Genomic DNA, 23409 nt, shown 5'->3' on the forward strand with positions numbered 1-23409 from the left:
AGGCTCTGTCTCCATCTGCTGGCTATATGCTGCCTGTCAACAACAATTCCTACTCATGTTAGCTGGACATGTCCCCATTTATTGTTTGAGTGAAAGATGAACTTAGAGCCAACATGTATACTGTATAATTACATGTAATAAGTATGTATAAACAGTATAAACATTTATAAGAGCTTTATATTATATTATTTTTCGATGCTGTACATTGTCAAGTCAACATATACAATTGCATTATATAACCACATACAGTTGAAGTCGGAAGTTTACATACACCTTACATACACATTAGCCAAATACATTTCACAATTCCTGACATTTAATCCTAGTAAAAATGTCCTGTCTTAGGTCAGTTAGGATCACCACTTTAGTTTAAGAATGTGAAATCTCAGAATAATAGTAGAGAGAATGATTTATTTCAGCTTTTATTTCTTTCATCACATTCCCAGTGGCTCAGAAGTTTACAAACCCTCAATTAGTATTTGATAGCATTGCCTTTACATTATTTAACTTGGGTCAAACGTGTTGTGTAGGCTTCCACAAGCTTCCCACAATAAGTTGGGTGGATTTTGGTCCATTCCTCCTGACAGAGCTGGTGTAACTGAGTCAGGTTAGTAGGCCTTGTTCGCGCACGCACATTTTCTATAGGTTTGAGGTCAGGGCTTTGTGATGGCCACTCCAATACCTTGACTTTCTTGTCATTAAGCCATTTTGCCACAAGTTTGGAAGTATGCATTATCCATTTGGAATGGAGGACCCATTTGCGACCAAGCGACCAGGCCTCTTTCATCTTTTTAAGTGGGAGAACTTGCACAATTGGTGGCTGACTAAATGCCCCACTTTACATCCATAGGTACACCTCCAAATGACTCAAATTATGTCAATTAGCCTATCAAAAGCTTCAAAAGCCATGACACAATTTTCTGGAATTTTCCAAGCTGTTTAAAGGTGTTATGCTGGTGAATGAGGACCCAAAAGCGACTTAACAGAAACAGAGTCTTTATTCCAGTCTTAAACAAAAACGATAATCCTGGATATTATCTAGGTAAATACAAAACAGGAAAACTGAAATCCTCTCGTCAGTAGAGAGGAACGACTGGAGACGCGACCACAGACTGCAGGTCGCTTTGGGAAGGCACAGGCCGTAGCTGACATAGACACCTGCTCACACGCAGCATCTGAAGAAGGCAAAAACACGACAGGGCGGAACAATGACACAGAACAGCAAACATCAAACAAGGATCCGACAAGGACAGAAGCGGAAAACAGAGGGAGAAATAGGGACTCTAATCAGAGGGCAAAATAGGGGACAGGTGTGAAAGAGTAAATGAGGTAGTTAGGAGAATGAGGAACAGCTGGGAGCAGGAACGGAACGATAGAGAGAGAGAGCGAGAGAGGGAGAGAGGGAGGGGGAGAGAGAGGGATAGAAAGAGGGAAAGAACCTAATAAGACCAGCAGAGGGAAACGAATAGAAGGGGAAGCACAGGGACAAGACATGACAATCAATGACAAAACATGACAAAAGGCACAGTCAACTCAGTGTATGTAAACTTCTGACCCACTGGAATTGTGATACAGTGAATTATAAGTGAAATAATCTGTCTGTACACAATTGTTGGAAAAATTAAATGTGTCATGCACAAAGTAGATGTCCTAACCGACTTGCCCAAACTATAGTTTGTTAACAAGAGATTTGTGGAGTGGTTGGAAAAACACACTTAGGTTGGAGTCACTAAAACGTATGTAAACTTCTGTCTTCAACTGTATGTACAATGCTACAGGATTTTCCGTCAGCTGTTCAATTTTCTTAATTTGAAAATATCCCAGGTCTAGCCTGTGAGCATGGCAAGCTCATCAACTTTCATCTTCCTCCTGTGTGCTTTCCCTCAAGGCATTCTCAAGTCTGATCCAGAACACCCCCTGGTCACGCTCGTCTGTGGGCCACAACAAGTATGTTTTCCGACGCACCATCTTTCATAACCAAGTGTAAGGAGAGAGACAGTAGAGTGTAAGGAGAGAGATGGGGATCTCTTCGAGAAACACCATCAGAAGAACATCGCTCCCCTCACACAGAAGTCTGACTGGCCACCTGGAACTCCAGGGCCACCACTCACTGTGGAGAAAGTCACGGGTCACCACTCAGAGTGTGCATCTGGCATTTTAGATGGCTGTTTCAATGTTCTCTAGGATAGCCTTGCCCGGACGGGAGTCGAGGTGTTGCAAGCACAGTCGGAACAGAGCTGATCCTAATCCTAGTCCTTTCTAGATGGGCTACCAGCTCACTCACGGCTCATCTCTGGAGCTGTAGCAACCTTTCCCCGCTGCCTCATGCCTTCGAAGGCGAGGCCGCAGGAGGAGCAGGTCATAGATGGCACATTTCTGATTGTGCCAGATTAGGCACATGGTCACAGTCACCAAGTCCAGAAGGAAGGTGGCCAAGAAAAGGCTGTGGAAGAACTGGTCATAAGAGCATGCTTTGTCATCTAATTCCCGCATGTAGTGAGCTGTCCCCATATTGTCACAGTGGTGGTCATAGATATGGGCTATGTGTACAGTAGGATCATTTAAAGCTTTTGAACCAGGCATTTGGGGGGGAACAGTACAGTGGGTTGTCGCTGATATCAAGGAATAGCAACATAGGGAGGTTATCAAACAAAGATTTCTCCAAAACGTGTAAATGGTTGGACTGAATTAGTAAAACCTTCAAGTAATTCCCTGGAGGCAGTAAGATGTCGGGTAGAGGATCCAGGTCTGTTTTGTAAAAAGTCAGCATTTCCAGTGATTTAAGTGGATGAAGGACAGTACTAGATTGGTGTTACTGAAAGTGATGCCGGCCACAAAATTCCGCCTTAAATTGACAAGGGGGACAAAGTTATTTGGATGGAAATTGCTCAAAATGGCGCTTCCTATGGATAAACATCTTACGCGCACTTACTCTTTGAAGAAGCCCGGTCCAAAATGTTCAACTCCATCTCCTCCAGGGCCTTGGTAGCGTAACTCCACATACTCTAGGGCGGAGTGTTGTCCTTATCAAAATAAAGGCAGTTGTTATACAACACCGGCTGCTTCAGTTTCACAAGACCTTGTAAGATGGCAGGAGTTAATCTTTTGATATGCTTCCCAGGTCCAGGTAATCAAGATTTTCCAGGTCTTGGAAGGATCCTTCCTCAATGTATTTGATAATGAGGCCGAGGTCCAGCTTCACAAGTCTGCTGAGTTTTTAGGAATTCAATGATTTCATTTCGATAATGGACAAGCATCTATGGTTCCTTAGAGGGAGGAGCCAGCGAGGGTTGAGTTCTTGAATCTTGCTTCTATCTAGATTTACGTGCTGACCAGACAAGCAGGTGCGTGTGCGTCTGCCATCACACGCTTGTTGATTTTGTCCCTCCACACCAGATGCAATCAGGACACGCAGGTTGAAATATCAAAACAAACTCTGAACCAATTCTATTAATTTAGGGACAGGTCGAAAAGCATTAAACATTTATGGCAATTTTGCTAGCTAGCATGCTGTTGCTAACTAATTTGTCCTGGGATATAAACATTGGGTTGTTATTTTACATGAAATGAACAAGGTCCTCTACTCCGACAATTAATCCACAGACAAAATGGTAAACCAGATTAGTTTCTTGTCAACTCTCCTTCTTCCTTCAGGCTTCTTTTTCTTCTCTGGACTTGATAAGGTGGTTGGCAACCAGATTTACGGTGCATTACTACAACCGACTGGCGCTTCCTATGGATAAACACAGCTCGCGAGCGTCTGCGTAGCCGGTTCATCTTTCAATCACCCTTGTGGGTATATACTCCTAAAAACCAATGAGGAGATGGCACGTGGGTATTTGCTCCTAAAAACCAAGGAGAAGATTTGAGAGGCAGGACTTGCAGCGCTTAGAGCGTCACAAATAGAACCAAGTTCTATTTTAGCGACCGGCTACGCAGACGCTCGCGAGCTGTGTTGGTGTATTGATTGAATAACATGTATGTATACTTTTATTTTGCAACCCTCGCACACGTATGACATGAGCGCTGTGGTCAGCATGTTAGGAACGTCTCATTTCTGAGGCCAGTAAACGTATCCATTTGAATGTTCAGCTAGTTGTCATTAAGTTGTCAAGTTTAAAGACCCTCAAGGCTTTGGAAGGTGGTGTGAGAGATTTCCTTTAAACCACAGTCAACTAGATAAAGTATTTTCATTTCCCATCCTGCACGAGCTGGGATTCTCCCAAATCCCTAAGATTTGCTTTTTCGAAGACTACCACATTTGGTGTGGATAATTCAAACAGGAAAGAACGACAGACCTTGTCAGCTCGGGGGTTTGAACTCGCAACCTTCCGGTTACTAGTCCATTTGGAGGTAATTTGGATCTTCCAAGATTGATCTCTATTCTTAAAAGGTTGTCCGTTACATCTGGCAGGCCCCAACTAGTGAAATTAGATCTTTCAAGCGAGAAAGAGAATTCAACCATTGAAAGAGTTTTCTTTGTCTCCATTTGAATTCCAGCCAGGAATTCTGTTTCTATCCCCATAAGGAGCAGGACCTTCAATCTGTGGTTGTGAGCAAAAATGCCTGACTTTGGAATGTAAATGTAATAAGAAATTTTGTTCTTTCGTTTTTTTTTTTTTGACAAATCGAGGACCGTTAACTGTTTCAGGTTGTGGAATACATCAACCTTGATCACTGAGTTGTTTCTGGAGATGTTTCGAAAATAGGGAATGTGTAGTCCTTTGGATTCACCTCCACTTAGAGATGCGAGTTTGTTCTGGTCCCGTGTTAGTACACCCAAATGACGGAACTTGAGAAATGTCTCAGGCGGACTGTTTTGAATTTTGTTCTTGGACAGATTGATCTTGGTGGCATTTTTGGGGATGGTCTGTAGAGCGTCCGACACATTCACAATGGTTTGACTCGTACACCAGATAGTGGTGGGGTCATTATAGTTTGCCTGACACCCCTTACATCCATAACCCCAGCTGAACCTGATGTTGATGAGAAGCATGAATAAAAGAAAGGATCTTGACATCTTCTCTTCACAGCCAATTTAACCTGAAGTAAAGCAGGCTTTTAAATCGGAAATACAGAAAAGTAACACGAGCTAGTAAACTGAAGAAAAAAAAATCACCACAGCTGTGATGGAAACAGGTCGTTTCGGTAAATATTATAAATGCCGACAGATCATTTGTTCGTTTCACATGGTGGGATACTTTTGTGTCGGTAAAATGTATTATGCAATAAATGGTGGTGGAAACGACTTTAAGCGCAAATATTGATATAATAGCCATCATATCGAAAGTAAATTTGGAGTCACGAGATGATATGGTGTGTGGTCCACCCACTACGACTCGGGAAACCATGCAGTTTATTAGGCTACATATTATTATTATTATGATGATGATGATGATCTTCACAGGGGGTGAACGTGCACAGTGATCTTGTTGCTACTTTCCAATAAATATGAAGGGTCTTTTTCTGGTGACATGTTGATTGGTGCTTGCATGCCATTTGACAAATAAAAATATAATCCCATGTAGACTAGTCTACCTGCACAGCCTACCCCCACTGTATCTGCGAGCGCACAAGTAGGCACATTTTCTATTAAACGCTAACCGTTTTTGTGACTAAACTATCAATGGAAACCCATCGAACATACATGTTGTGTGCTACGTAATCGCGCACTGACTTTTATACAGACCAGAGAATCGTTGGTGCCTTTTGGAACATGATTCCATATGTGTTATTTCATAGTTTTGATGTCTTCACTATTATTATACAGTGTAGAAAATAATAAAAATAAAGAAAAACCCTTGAATGAGTAGGTTTGTCCAAACATTTGACTGGTATAGTACCACGGCTAAAGGCTGTGTCCAGGCACTCCGTGTTGTGCCGTGCTTAATAACATCCCTTAGCTGTGCTATATTGGCCATATACAACACCTCATCGGGCCTTATTGCTTAATAATAAACCTTGCTGAAATGTATCCCCTGCACACAATGCTGCCTTCAATCATAATACTGCATAATAATACATTGAGACGTCTTAACCTAGCGGTTAAGAGCATTGGGCTAGTAACTGAAAGGTTACTGGTTCGAACCACTGAGCAGACTAGGTGAAAAATCTGTTCCATAATTGCACATGTAAATCGCTCTGGATAAGAGCGTTTGCTAAATTATGTACATTTCATTCGCTGTGGCTTTGTATAAGCTGTAGCTAGTACCTAGAAATAGTCGAACCCCCGGGTAGTTATATGATTTGGATGTCATAACGGAAGTTACTAAGACAATGATTAGTCAATCATGGTAAATACACAAACGCACTGCGATTTAACGTACTTCTCATAATAGAAGATGATATCTACATCTTAATACCTTATTGCATTATCTATGTGTGTTTCTCTTACAATACATCTATTAAGCCTCACCACACCTCAAAAATAAAATTGACCTGATTAATCAATAACATGATTTGATTTTATCTATTTTAACACACACACACACACACACACACACACACACACACACACACACACACACACACACACACACACACACACACACACACACACACACACACACACACACACACACACACACACACACACACACACACACACACACACACACACACACACACACACACACAATTGAAGTATCATTAGCGTTGCCAGACTTTAATGACTTCTCGTGTATTCATATGTGGACAGGCATTTGTTTGACTTCTTCCTCTGCTGGTTTCCAGTGGATTAGTCATTCTGACTAGGGCTAACGTGTTTAGGATTGCCATGACAACAGTCAAACTTTGTCAGAGCAATTCACCCGTTGATTGCCTTTAGCGTCAGCTAGCTGAGCTGACTCTAGAGGCTCTTTTACCACACACCCCGGCAGGAGAGCAGCAAGAGACAGAGCAGAACAACTGAGGGGAAGGTCTGGTATATTCAACATTTAATTTAGAAATTGTTGGATTATTTATCCTGTGTTCTTTTCCATTTGTGTGGATGCGCATAGTGAATGTTATGGAAACACTTGAACTACAGTATCCATAGACAGTGCAGCGCATTGTTAGATTTCATATTATCATTATATCTGGCATAGAGCATTAGACAATTGCACAATATAAGTTATTCTAATAATAATTTTCAATGGACAAATGGGTTTATTTGTTAAAACTATGTTGTTCAATACTGCAATAAAGTTGTGCGTAGATCATGTAAAGGTGTAAGATAATTATAGAAAACTGGATCAAATTAAGATCCTACACTTGACTAGACCATGTCGTCTAATAGTTTAAAACCCAAAAGTGACTATTAACTAACTCCTCTGCTCTTTAAGATGTGTGACACTCAGAATCTCCAGCCAGTTGAAGTAGTGGACCCTGAGGTGGATGAGGGGTCCGGCATCCCCCCAGTGGAGAAGGTGGATCCAGAGGAGGAAGTGTCCAATCCTCCCACAGAGGAAAGCCTTGATGCTGGGGAGACGATGCAGGATAGCCCTGAGGAAGCAAAGAGGGAACCAGAGAACAAGGCCGAGGGAGAGCTAAGCCAGACAACTGCACCCGACCATTCAAATGAGTTAAAACCTCCACTTGTTAGTATACGAAAAGGTACAGTGCAAGTGCAGTGTCTTGCGAAAGTATTCACCCCCCTTGGCATTTTTCCTATTTTGTTGTCTTACAACCTGGAATTAAAATATATTTTTTGGGGGTGTTGTAGTATCATTTGATTTACACAACATGCTTACCACTTTGAAGATGCAATATATTTTTTATTGTGAAACAAACAATAATTTTTTTAAATTTTTTTTTTACCTTTATTTAACCAGGCAAGTCAGTTAAGAACATATTAAGAACATATTCATATTTCAATGACGGCCTGGGAACAGTGGGTTAACTGCCTGTTCAGGGGCAGAACGACAGATTTGTACCTTGTCAGCTCGGGGGTTTGAACTCGCAACCTTCCGGTTACTTGTCCAACGCTCTAACCATTAGGCTACGCTTCCGCCTAAAATAAGACAACAAAACAGAAAACTTGAGCATGCATAACTATTCACCCCCGCAAAGTCAATACTTTGCAGAGCCACCTTTTGCCACAATTACAGCTGCAAGTCTTGGGGGTATGTCTCCATAAGCTTGGAACATCTAGCTACTGGGATTTTTACCCATTCTTCAAGGAAAAACTGCTCCAGCTCCTTCAAGTTGGATGGGTTCCGGTGTACAAAATCTTAGTCATACCACTGATTCTCAATTGGATTGAGGTCTGGGCTTTGACTAGGCCATTCCAATACATTTAAATGTTTCCCCTTAAACCACTTGAGTGTTGCTTTAGGAATATGCTTAGGGTTATTGTCTTGCTGGAAGGTAAACCTCTGTCCCAGTCTCAAATCTCTGGAAGACTGAAACAGGTTTCCCTCAAGAATTTCCTTGTATTTAGCGTCATCCATCATTCCTTCAATTCTGACCAGTTTCCCAGTCCCTGCTGATGAAAAACATCCCAACAGCATGATGCTGCCACCATCATGCTTCACTGTGGGGATGGTGTTCTCGAGGTGATGAGAGGTGTTGGGTTTGCGTCAGACATAGCGTTTTCCTTGATGGCCAAAAAGCTCTATTTTAGTCTCATCTGACCAGGGTACCTTCTTCCACATGTTTGGGGTGTCTCCCACATGTCTTTGGTCGAACACCAAACGTATTTGATTATTTTTTCTTTAAGCAATGGCTTTTTTTCTGGCCACACTTCCGTAAAGCTCAGCTCTGTGGAGAGTATAGCTTAAAGTGGTCCTATGGACAGATACTCCAATCTCCTCTGTGGAGCTTTGCAGCTCCTTCGGGGTTATCCTTGGTCTCTTTGGTGCCTCTCTGATTAATGCCCTTTTTGCCTGGTCTGTGAGTTTTGGTGGGCGGCCCTCTCTTGGCAGGTTTGTTGTATTGACATATTCTTTCCATTTTTAAATAATGGATTTAATGGTGCTCCGTGGGATGTTTAACATTTAGGATATTTCTTTATAACCCAACATTGATCTGTACTTCTCCACAACTTTGTCCCTGACCTGTTTGGATAGCTCCTTGGTCTTCATGGTGCCGCATGCTTGATGGTGCCCCTTGCTTTGTGGTGTTGCAGACTCGGGGATGGTGTTGCAGCCTTTCAGAACAGGTGTAAATATACTGAGATCATGTGACAAATCATGTGACACTTAGTTTGCACACAGGTGGACTTTATTTAACCAATTATGTGACTTTTGAAGTGAATTGGTTGCAACAGGTCTTATTTAGGGGCTTCATAGCATTTATTTAATTTATTTTTTGAAACAAGTTATTTTTTAAATTTCACTTCACCAATTTGGACTATTTTGTGTATGTCAATTACATGAAATCCAAATAAAAATCTATTTAAATTACAGATTATAATGCAACAAAATAGGAAAACTACCAAGGGGGATGAATACTTTTGCAAGGCACTGTATATGGGTAGGACTATAGACATACAGGAAGTACACACACGGACCATGCCATACAGTACATATAGACGTGAAGCTCTGATTTTATTGGCCACAAAAATAGACAGTCATGTTTTGCCATATCAACAGACGTGGGTGTGAGTGGACACAGGCGAATAGGAGGTCACAACCCTAAAAGCACCAATCACACGGCATCGGCAGCTCTTCCTTCCTCAACAGCCAGTACAACTGTGAGTATTTACGAAGTCAAGACAGCTGAAAGGGCACAAAGGGTGTTAACCCCTCAGTCATTTGAACTTTTGATGGGCATCAACTGATCGGTTATTCATATCTCACAATATGGGTGACGTTTCTTAATGTGGAAAACCCTAAACCCTGTCTCCCTAAACGAATGTCACAGTAGCTCCGCCAGGTTGTGTTTTCTTTCACTCCCATTCTGTCTGGATGTGATTAGGTTTCAGGGAAACGGACGATGGTACTCTCCAACGAAGCCAGGAAAGAGATGGCCAAGCAGGCCAGGGCTGCCAAGGATGAGCGTCGGGCCATGCTAGATGCCCGCCACAAGTACCTCATAGCCAAGCTTGTGGACAGTGTGAGCCTGGGGGAGACTGAGGTGGAGGAGGCCTTTATATCGGATGACAAGGTAAGGGGTGGGGGGGGGGATTTGGTCAGACATTCACAAAATGCATCCAAACTCCAATAATACTAACTGTCATAAACTCTGCTCTAGTTCAATTTGATAGAGGAGTTTTTTGCGCCTAATGGATCAAAGAGGTTGATATTCTTCTATCAAGACATAAAATTGGTAAACTGACCTTTCTCTTCATTGTCATCATTAAAAAATGAGTGAAGAACATCAGTCCTATAATATTAAATGATTTTACTTTCCCCATGTCCCTTTTTCAGCCTTCATCAAACCACCCCACCTGGGCAGACACAGTCAGTTCTACCCCTGGGCAGAAAAAGCTCTTTCTCACCACTGGTACTTCAGAGGTAACGTTTTGCTGCAGAACTGATTGAAGTCGGTGTTGGTTCTACTTCTACTTGAAATCCTTGTCCGGAACTTCTTCCATTTAATAATTATCTCTGACAAAAGTTTCTAGCCCTAAAAGGGGACTTGAATGCCATCATGGCTTTACAAGACACAGTCTGTAATTTTCACATTCTTTCTTTAAAGTATACAGTCCTGCACTCAACACCTTACAGGCATAGTCATGGGGAAGAACACTCTCCGTGAAATATACCAGAGCCCCCTTCTCCAAACAAGCGTATCAGAACGACCTCATAATTACTAGTTTGGTAATGTTTGCATTACGTTGGTATTGGAGACAGAGCCTCTGCCACTTCTTAAGTATTGATTTCCATGGTATCAGTAAAAAACAAGACTCTTTCTTTGTTTCTCTCATTCAGTCTCATCACCAGACCGTGTGATGTGTTGGCTCTTATGTTTCAGGCCTTACTTGAAAAGTGTTTGTTTTTCTTGAGAACGACAGACAAGGCTATAACGACCGCCAATGTTTCTCAGGTCAGTAGTAAGCCTAGCGTTTCTAGCCACCACTCTAGTGGCACTGTTTACGAATTGTTTCACTGTTTTGCTATTGCTCTTGTACTGCTTGTTTCTTCCAGGAAGTGAATTTTGGAATGCTAGACTGCACTAATGGGAGCATTCTGTACAGTATGGAGAAATTGTTCTCACAAATTATGCTGCCTGCACTCAAGTCTCAAGAGGTAATTCCCTATTGAGTATAATAATGCCCTATCAACATGCATGCTAAGTTGTTCAAAGTAGACAGAATAATCAAACACAACATAACAGGGCGCTATAGTGAAGCAAGAGTTTCAAGGTCCTTGGTGTCCACATCACCAACAAACTATCATGGACAGTCGTGAAGAGGGCACGACAACACAGTTTCCCCCTCAGGAGACTATTTGGTATGGGTCCCCAGATTCTCAAAAAGTTCTGCAGCTGCACCATCGAGAGTATCTTGACCGGTTGCATCGCCACCTGGTATGGCAACTGAGGCCAAGCTTTCTGCTATCAAAGACCTATATACTAGACGGTGTCAGAGGAAGGCTCCAAAAATTGTCACAGACTCCAGTCACCCAAGTCATAGACTGTTATCTCTGCTACCGCACGGCAAGCGGTACCGGAGCGCCTAAGTCTAGGTCCAAAAGGCTCCTTAACAGCTTCTACCCCCAAGTCATAAGACTCATGAACACTGTATCTGTCACGTCCTGACCATAGAGAGTCCTTATTTTCTATGGTGGAGTAGGTCAGGGCGTGACTGGGGGGTTAGTCTAGTTTATTATTTCTATGTGGGTGTTCTAATTTTCATGTTTCTATGTTGGTGATTTGTATGATTCCCAATTAGAGGCAGCTGGTAATCTTTGTCTCTAATTGGTGATCATATTTAAGTAGTGTTTGTTCCCACCTGTGTTTGTGGGATATTGTATTTTGATTAAGTGTATGTAGCACCTCTGTAGTCACGGTTCATGTTAGTTTATTGTTTATTGTTTTTGCTAAGTTTCACTATTCATCAATTATGTAGAACTCAACATTCGCTGCGCCTTGGTCCGTTTCTACAAACGATCGTCCCAGTATCCAATGACCACCCAGACTATTTACATCGACCCCCAGGCCCCCACTCCCCACCCACACCTTTGTTTTTACACTACTGCTACTCTGTGTTTATCTATACATAATCACTTTACCTCCACCTACATGTACAAATGACCTTGAGTAACCTGTACCCCCGCACATTAACTCGGTACCAGTACCCCCTGTATATAGCCTCTATATTAAGTTATTGTGTTACTTTCTATTTAGTAAATATCTTCTTAACTCTGTTTCTTAAACTGCATTGTTTGTATGTAACTATTCAGCGCATGTGACATATACAGTTTGATTTGAACTCTCCTATATCTCCTCTACTTCAACCCCAATAAATGTTTTGTTCCATCCTCACCAGAATTGGGGCTCCATGAAGGATGGACTTCAGAATGCTCAGATTCAGGACTTCCTGAGTTCAGTGGACAAGTTCATTAGCAACCTCTCCTCTGCCAGACTGAATATGGAGGGAAGGTTCCATCTCCACAGAGTGGACACTGGACAGAGCCTAAGCAGCCTACTAGGCCCAGCAGACTACACAGCTGCAGGTATAGATGTTACCTAAGTTATGGTTTTGATGTTTCAGTGTTTGTGTGTGATTAGCGACTGTCCGCTCTGCTGTATGTTGTGGGAAATGTGTTCATTCTTACATATTTGCCTGTCAATGTTGTGCCGAGCAGTTATTCCCATTAGGGATTAATACAGTTGATTTAATTTAATTTAATTGGTAGTCCTGTGCAAAGACCCTCTGAAAAATCTATTTGAGTAGAATAGATGATGTATAGTACAGCACATGCACAGGAGGCTGCTGAGGGGAGAACGGCTCAAAATAATGGCTGGAATGGCACAAACGGAAGGCATCAAACACATGGAAACCATGGAAACCATGCATTTGATGTATTTGATACCATTCCCCTGATTCCGCTCCAGCCATTAACACAAGCCCGTCCTCCCCAATAAAGATGCCACCATCCCCCTGTGAGTACATCCTACAAGGGCAGATACTGGACATGAACAAGCATCATAGAGAAATGTCAACGTCAGCGGTACTGCTAAGCTCATACTGCACATGAGAAAATAAATGCTCAAAGTAAGTCTGTAACATAGACAGTTTGTCTCTTCCCTCAAGCCAATAACTCCGAACTGGTGGAGGAGCTGGAGGGAGTTCTCCTTCACTGGGCCCACCAGATCGAACAGGTGCTGACAGAGGGCGAGCAAATGAGGAAGGAGGCCGATGACATAGGGCCCTCTGCTGAACTGGAGCATTGGAAAAGCCGCATGACCACTTTTAACAGGTACCCATACTCACTTTTAACAGGTACCCATACTCACTTTTAACAGGTACCCATACTCACTTTTAACAGGTACCCATACTCACTTTTAACAGGTACCCATACTCACTTTTAACAGGTACCCATACTCACTTTTAACAGGTACCCATACTCACTTTTAACAGGTACCCATACTCACTTTTAACAGGTACCCATACTCACTTTTAACAGGTACCCATACTCACTTTTAACAGGTACCCATACTCACTTTTAACAGGTACCCATACTCACTTTTAACAGGTACCCATACTCACTTTTAACAGGTACCCATACTCACTTTTAACAGGTACCCATACTCACTTTTAACAGGTACCCATACTCACTTTTAACAGGTACCCATACTCACTTTTAACAGGTACCCATACTCACTTGTCATGCCACCCACCAGAACAATTCCCCCTTTTTCTGACACAAGTGTCAACTCCACACTCAGTCTGTCTCATTTCAAAACCTTAGAACATCTGTTACATTTAGTAACTTAGCAGACATTAGGGTCAAGTGCCCTGCTCAAGGGCAAGGCCCTTCCGATGACTGGCCTTAACTGCTAGGTTTCCTGCCTATTCCAATGAATTGTTCTGTTATGCTGGCCAATATTTTTCTGAATGCTGCATGTCTTGTTTGGTGTGTTGGTTGAGTGCACACTAGTCTATATTGATTGTGATCGATGTTTTCTCAGCTTAATGGATGAGATCAAACGACCCCATGTGAAGAAGGTTATTGGAGTGCTGCAGGTGGCCAAGTCAAAGACACTAAGGACTTGGAGAGAGCTGGTCAGTTTCACTCTCTCTATTTTCTATATACTCTATATGTAAAGGCAAGCATTTATTATCAGTTACATTCAGTCATTTTGAACATGGATATTTTGAAATCAGGTGTTACTTTTTGGACTAATGCTCATATATGCTTATAATATATATGCATATAATGCTTGAACTGCACCGTTGGTTAAGGGCCAGTAAGTAAGCATTTCTCAGTGAGGTCTACTCTTAATAAATCAAGTTTGATTTGATATCCTGCTACAGAGTACAGTGATTTTTATTGTGCATTTCTCACAGTTTAGTGGGGTTGTGTGGAAGTAAAAATCAAGCCCTGTAGAAACATAACACAAATGTTATCTGCGGTAGGATGGAAACATCACTGTTGTGGCAAATGAAGCAAAAGACAATATGAAATACCTCTACACATTGGAGAAGTTCTTTGGCCCACTTGGAAAGTGCACTCCGGTAAGAACTTTGACATCACACAACATTGTATTGGTTGCATTCCCATATTCAGCAGATGTTATTGCAGGTGCAGCGTAGTGCTTGTGTTCCTAGCTCCAACAGTGCAGTAATATCGAACAATACACAACAACACACACAAATCTACAATTAAAAGAATGGAATTAATAAATATAGAAATTTTAGGACGAGCAATGTCGTATTCCGGAGTGTGTGTGTGTGTGCATTTTAAAACATACATATAGACTTTATATAGACAGTATGTGATGGGATGTACATACAGTATGTGGTGGGATGTACATACAGTATGTGATGGAATGAACAGACATTATGGACAGTATGTGATGGGATGAACAGACATTATGGACAGTATGTGGTGGGATGAACAGACATTATGGACAGTATGTGGTGGGATGTACAGACATTATGGACAGTATGTGGTGGGATGAACAGACATTATGGACAGTATGTGATGGGATGAACAGACATTATGGACAGTATATGGTGGGATGAACAGACATTATGGACAGTATGTGATGGGATGAACAGACATTATGGACAGTATGTGATGGGATGTACATACAGTATGTGGTGGGATGAACAGACATTATGGACAGTATGTGATGGGATGTACAGACATTATGGACAGTATGTGATGGGATGTACATACAGTATGTGGTGGGATGAACAGACATTATGGACAGTATGTGATGGGATGAACAGACATTATGGACAGTATGTGATGGGATGAACAGACATTATGGACAGTATGTGGTGGGATGAACAGACATTATGGACAGTATGTGGTGGGATGAACAGACATTATGGACAGTATGTGATGGGATGAACAGACATTATGGACAGTATGTGATGGGATGAACAGACATTATGGACAGTATGTGGTGGGATGTACAGACATTATGGACAGTATGTGATGGAATGTACAGACATTATGGACAGTATGTGATGGGATGTACAGACATTATGGACAGTATGTGATGGGATGAACAGACATTATGGACAGTATGTGATGGGATGTACAGACATTATGGACAGTATGTGATGGGATGAACAGACATTATGGACAGTATGTGATGGGATGAACAGACATTATGGACAGTATGTGATGGGATGTACAGACATTATGGACAGTATGTGATGGGATGAACAGACATTATGGACAGTATGTGATGGGATGAACAGACATTATGGACAGTATGTGGTGGAATGTACAGACATTGTGGACAGTATGTGATGGGATGAACAGACATTATGGACAGTATATGGTGGGATGAACAGACATTATGGACAGTATGTGATGGGATGAACAGACATTATGGACAGTATGTGATGGAATGTACAGACATTATGGACAGTATGTGATGGGATGTACAGACATTATGGACAGTATGTGATGGGATGAACAGACATTATGGACAGTATGTGATGGGATGTACAGACATTATGGACAGTATGTGATGGGATGAACAGACATTATGGACAGTATGTGGTGGAATGTACAGACATTATGGACAGTATGTGATGGGATGAACAGACATTATGGACAGTATATGGTGGGATGAACAGACATTATGGACAGTATATGGTGGGATGAACAGACATTATGGACAGTATATGGTGGGATGAACAGACATTATGGACAGTATGTGATGGGATGAACAGACATTATGGACAGTATATGGTGGGATGAACAGACATTATGGACAGTATATGGTGGGATGAACAGACATTATGGACAGTATATGGTGGGATGAACAGACATTATGGACAGTATGTGATGGGATGAACAGACAGTATGTGGTGGGATGAACAGACCGTATGGACAGTATATGGTGGGATGAACAGACATTATGGACAGTATATGGTGGGATGAACAGACATTATGGACAGTATATGGTGGGATGAACAGACATTATGGACAGTATATGGTGGGATGAACAGACATTATGGACAGTATATGGTGGGATGAACAGACATTATGGACAGTATATGGTGGGATGAACAGACATTATGGACAGTATATGGTGGGATGAACAGACATTATGGACAGTATATGGTGGGATGAACAGACATTATGGACAGTATGTGATGGGATGTACATACAGTATATGGTGGGATGAACAGACATTATGGACAGTATATGGTGGGATGAACAGACAGTATGTGGTGGGATGAACATACATTATGGACAGTATGTGATGGGATGTACATACAGTATATGGTGGGATGAACAGACATTATGGACAGTATGTGATGGGATGTACATACAGTATATGGTGGGATGAACAGACATTATGGACAGTATGTGATGGGATGTACATACAGTATATGGTGGGATGAACAGACATTATGGACAGTATGTGATGGGATGTACATACAGTATATGGTGGGATGAACAGACATTATGGACAGTATGTGATGGGATGTACATACAGTATATGGTGGGATGAACAGACATTATGGACAGTATGTGATGGGATGGGATGTACATACAGTATATGGTGGGATGAACAGACATTATGGACAGTATGTGATGGGATGTACATACAGTATATGGTGGGATGAACAGACATTATGGACAGTATGTGATGGGATGTACATACAGTATATGGTGGGATGAACAGACATTATGGACAGTATGTGATGGGATGTACATACAGTATATGGTGGGATGAACAGACATTATGGAAAGTATGTGGTGGGATGAACAGACAGTATGTGGTGGGATGAACATACATTATGGACAGTATGTGATGGGATGTACAGACAGTATGTGATGGGATGAACAGACATTATGGACAGTATGTGGTGGGATGTACATACAGTATGTGGTGGGATGAACAGACATTATGGACAGTATGTGGTGGGATGTACAGACAGTATGTGGTGGGATGAACAGACATTATGGACAGTATGTGGTGGGATGTACAGACAGTATGTGATGGGATGAACAGACATTATGGACAGTATGTGGTGGGATGTACATACAGTATGTGGTGGGATGAACAGACATTATGGACAGTATGTGGTGGGATGTACATACAGTATGTGGTGGGATGTACATACAGTATGTGGTGGGATGAACAGACATTATGGACAGTATGTGATGGGATGAACAGACATTATGGACAGTATGTGGTGGGATGTACAGACAGTATGTGATGGGATGAACAGACATTATGGACAGTATGTGGTGGGATGTACATACAGTATGTGGTGGGATGAACAGACATTATGGACAGTATGTGGTGGGATGTACATACAGTATGTGGTGGGATGAACAGACATTATGGACAGTATGTGGTGGGATGTACAGACAGTATGTGATGGGATGAACAGACATTATGGACAGTATGTGGTGGGATGTACATACAGTATGTGGTGGGATGAACAGACATTATGGACAGTATGTGGTGGGATGTACATACAGTATGTGGTGGGATGAACAGACATTATGGACAGTATGTGGTGGGATGTACATACAGTATGTGGTGGGATGTACATACAGTATGTGGTGGGATGAACAGACATTATGGACAGTATGTGATGGGATGAACAGACATTATGGACAGTATGTGATGGGATGAACAGACATTACGGACAGTATATGGTGGGATGTACAGACATTATGGACAGTATGTGGTGGGATGAACAGACATTATGGACAGTATGTGATGGGATGAACAGACATTATGGACAGTATGTGGTGGGATGAACAGACATTATGGACAGTATGTGATGGGATGAACAGACATTATGGACAGTATGTGGTGGGATGAACAGACATTATGGACAGTATGTGGTGGGATGAACAGACATTATGGACAGTATGTGGTGGGATGAACAGACATTATGGACAGTATGTGATGGGATGAACAGACATTATGGACAGTATGTGGTGGGATGAACAGACATTATGGACAGTATGTGATGGAATGTACAGACATTATGGACAGTATGTGATGGGATGTACAGACATTATGGACAGTATGTGGTGGGATGAACAGACATTATGGACAGTATGTGATGGAATGTACAGACATTATGGACAGTATGTGATGGAATGTACAGACATTATGGACAGTATGTGATGGAATGTACAGACATTATGGACAGTATGTGATGGGATGAACAGACATTATGGACAGTATGTGATGGGATGAACAGACATTATGGACAGTATGTGGTGGGATGAACAGACATTATGGACAGTATGTGATGGAATGTACAGACATTATGGACAGTATGTGATGGGATGTACATACATTATGGACAGTATATGGTGGGATGTACATACATTATGGACAGTATATGGTGGGATGTACATACATTATGGACAGTATATGGTGGGATGTACATACATTATGGACAGTATATGGTGGGATGTACAGACATTATGGACAGTATGTGATGGAATGTACATACATTATGGACAGTATATGGTGGGATGTACATACATTATGGACAGTATATGGTGGGATGTACATACATTATGGACAGTATATGGTGGGATGTACATACATTATGGACAGTATATGGTGGGATGTACATACATTATGGACAGTATATGGTGGGATGTACATACATTATGGACAGTATGTGATGGAATGTACAGACATTATGGACAGTATGTGATGGAATGTACAGACATTATGGACAGTATATGGTGGGATGTACATACATTATGGACAGTATATGGTGGGATGTACATACATTATGGACAGTATATGGTGGGATGTACATACATTATGGACAGTATATGGTGGGATGTACATACATTATGGACAGTATATGGTGGGATGTACATACATTATGGACAGTATATGGTGGGATGTACATACATTATGGACAGTATGTGGTGGGACGTACATACATTATGGACAGTATGTGGTGGGACGTACATACATTATGGACAGTATGTGGTGGGACGTACATACAGTATGGACAGTATGTGGTGGGATGTACAGACATTATGGACAGTATGTGATGGGATGTACAGACATTATGGACAGTATGTGATGGGATGTACAGACATTATGGACAGTATGTGATGGGATGTACAGACATTATGGACAGTATGTGATGGGATGTACAGACATTATGGACAGTATGTGATGGGATGTACATACAGTATGTGATGGGATGTACAGACATTATGGACAGTATGTGATGGGATGTACAGACATTATGGACAGTATGTGATGGGATGTACATACAGTATGTGATGGGATGTACAGACATTATGGACAGTATGTGATGGGATGTACATACAGTATGTGATGGGATGTACAGACATTATGGACAGTATGTGATGGGATGTACATACAGTATGTGATGGGATGTACAGACATTATGGACAGTATGTGATGGGATGTACATACAGTATGTGATGGGATGTACAGACATTATGGACAGTATGTGATGGGATGTACATACAGTATGTGATGGGATGTACAGACATTATGGACAGTATGTGATGGGATGTACATACAGTATGTGATGGGATGTACAGACATTATGGACAGTATGTGACGGGATGTACAGACATTATGGACAGTATGTGATGGGATGTACAGACAGTATGTGATGGGATGTACATACATTATGGACAGTATATGGTGGGATGTACATACATTATGGACAGTATATGGTGGGATGTACATACATTATGGACAGTATATGGTGGGATGTACATACAGTATGTGGTGGGATGAACAGACATTATGGACAGTATGTGGTGGCATGTACAGACATTATGGACAGTATGTGGTGGGATGTACATACATTATGGACAGTATATGGTGGGATGTACAGACATCATGGACAGTATGTGATGGGATGTACAGACATTATGGACAGTATGTGATGGGATGTACAGACATTATGGACAGTATGTGATGGGATGTACAGACATTATGGACAGTATGTGATGGGATGTACAGACATTATGGACAGTATGTGATGGGATGTACATACAGTATGTGATGGGATGTACAGACATTATGGACAGTATGTGATGGGATGTACAGACATTATGGACAGTATGTGATGGGATGTACATACAGTATGTGATGGGATGTACAGACATTATGGACAGTATGTGATGGGATGTACATACAGTATGTGATGGGATGTACAGACATTATGGACAGTATGTGGTGGGATGTACAGACATTATGGACAGTATGTGATGGGATGTACAGACATTATGGACAGTATGTGATGGGATGTACATACAGTATGTGATGGGATGTACAGACATTATGGACAGTATGTGATGGGATGTACATACAGTATGTGATGGGATGTACAGACATTATGGACAGTATGTGATGGGATGTACATACAGTATGTGATGGGATGTACAGACATTATGGACAGTATGTGATGGGATGAACAGACATTATGGACAGTATGTGATGGAATGTACAGATATTATGGACAGTATGTGGTGGGATGAACAGACATTATGGACAGTATGTGATGGGATGAACAGACATTATGGACAGTATGTGATGGGATGAACAGACATTATGGACAGTATGTGATGGGATGAACAGACATTATGGACAGTATGTGGTGGGATGAACAGACATTATGGACAGTATGTGATGGGATGAACAGACATTATGGACAGTATGTGGTGGGATGAACAGACATTATGGACAGTATGTGGTGGGATGATGACAGACATTATGGACATGTATGTGGTGGGATGAACAGACATTATGGACAGTATGTGATGGGATGAACAGACATTATGGACAGTATGTGATGGGATGAACAGACATTATGGACAGTATGTGATGGGATGAACAGACATTATGGACAGTATGTGGTGGGATGAACAGACATTATGGACAGTATGTGATGGAATGTACAGACATTATGGACAGTATGTGGTGGGATGTACAGACATTATGGACAGTATGTGATGGAATGTACAGACATTATGGACAGTATGTGGTGGGATGAACAGACATTATGGACAGTATGTGATGGGATGTACAGACATTATGGACAGTATGTGATGGGATGAACAGACATTATGGACAGTATGTGGTGGGATGTACAGACATTATGGACAGTATGTGGTGGGATGTACATACATTATGGACAGTATATGGTGGGATGTACATACATTATGGACAGTATATGGTGGGATGTACATACATTATGGACAGTATATGGTGGGATGTACATACAGTATGTGGTGGGATGAACAGACATTATGGACAGTATGTGGTGGCATGTACAGACATTATGGACAGTATGTGGTGGGATGTACATACATTATGGACAGTATATGGTGGGATGTACATACATTATGGACAGTATATGGTGGGATGTACATACATTATGGACAGTATATGGTGGGATGTACATACAGTATGTGGTGGGATGAACAGACATTATGGACAGTATGTGGTGGCATGTACAGACATTATGGACAGTATGTGGTGGGATGTACATACATTATGGACAGTATGTGGTGGGATGTACAGTGGGTGGGATGTACATACATTATGGACAGTATATGGTGGGATGAACATACATTATGGACAGTATATGGTGGGATGTACATACATTATGGACAGTATGGTGGGATGTACATACAGTATGTGGTGGGATGAACAGACATTATGGACAGTATGTGGTGGGATGTACAGACATTATGGACAGTATGTGGTGGGATGTACATACATTATGGACAGTATGTGATGGGATGTACAGACATTATGGACAGTATGTGATGGGATGTACATACAGTATGTGATGGGATGTACAGACATTATGGACAGTATGTGATGGGATGTACAGACATTATGGACAGTATGTGATGGGATGTACAGACATTATGGACAGTATGTGATGGGATGTACATGGACATGTGATGTGATGGGATGTACAGACATTATGGACAGTATGTGATGGGATGAACAGACATTATGGACAGTATGTGATGGGATGTACAGATATTATGGACAGTATGTGGTGGGATGAACAGACATTATGGACAGTATATGTGATGGGATGAACAGACATTATGGACAGTATGTGATGGGATGAACAGACATTATGGACAGTATGTGATGGGATGAACAGACATTATGGACAGTATGTGGTGGGATGAACAGACATTATGGACAGTATGTGATGGGATGAACAGACATTATGGACAGTACATTATGGACAGTATGTGGTGGGATGAACAGACATTATGGACAGTATGTGGTGGGATGAACAGACATTATGGACAGTATGTGGTGGGATGAACAGACATTATGGACAGTATGTGATGGGATGAACAGACATTATGGACAGTATGTGATGGGATGAACAGACATTATGGACAGTATGTGATGGGATGAACAGACATTATGGACAGTATGTGATGGGATGAACAGACATTATGGACAGTATGTGATGGATGTACAGACATTATGGACAGTATGTGATGGGATGTACAGACATTATGGACAGTATGTGATGGAATGTACAGACATTATGGACAGTATGTGGTGGGATGAACAGACATTATGGACAGTATGTGATGGGATGTACAGACATTATGGACAGTATGTGATGGGATGAACAGACATTATGGACAGTATGTGGTGGGATGTACAGACATTATGGACAGTATGTGGTGGGATGTACATACATTATGGACAGTATATGGTGGGATGTACATACATTATGGACAGTATATGGTGGGATGTACATACATTATGGACAGTATATGGTGGGATGTACATACAGTATGTGGTGGGATGGAACAGACA

The 23409-nt window shown here is 41.6% G+C and overlaps 1 pseudogene; it reads right to left on the reverse strand.

The window, feature by feature from the left end:
- Window positions 1-1851: 1851 nt before the first annotated feature.
- Window positions 1852-4194, reverse strand: LOC124038965 (annotated as a pseudogene).
- Between the last annotated feature and the right edge of the window lie 19215 nt (window positions 4195-23409).

This window comes from Oncorhynchus gorbuscha, linkage group LG07 (genome assembly GCF_021184085.1).
Source record: "Oncorhynchus gorbuscha isolate QuinsamMale2020 ecotype Even-year linkage group LG07, OgorEven_v1.0, whole genome shotgun sequence".
Taxonomy (NCBI): Eukaryota; Metazoa; Chordata; class Actinopteri; order Salmoniformes; family Salmonidae; genus Oncorhynchus; species Oncorhynchus gorbuscha.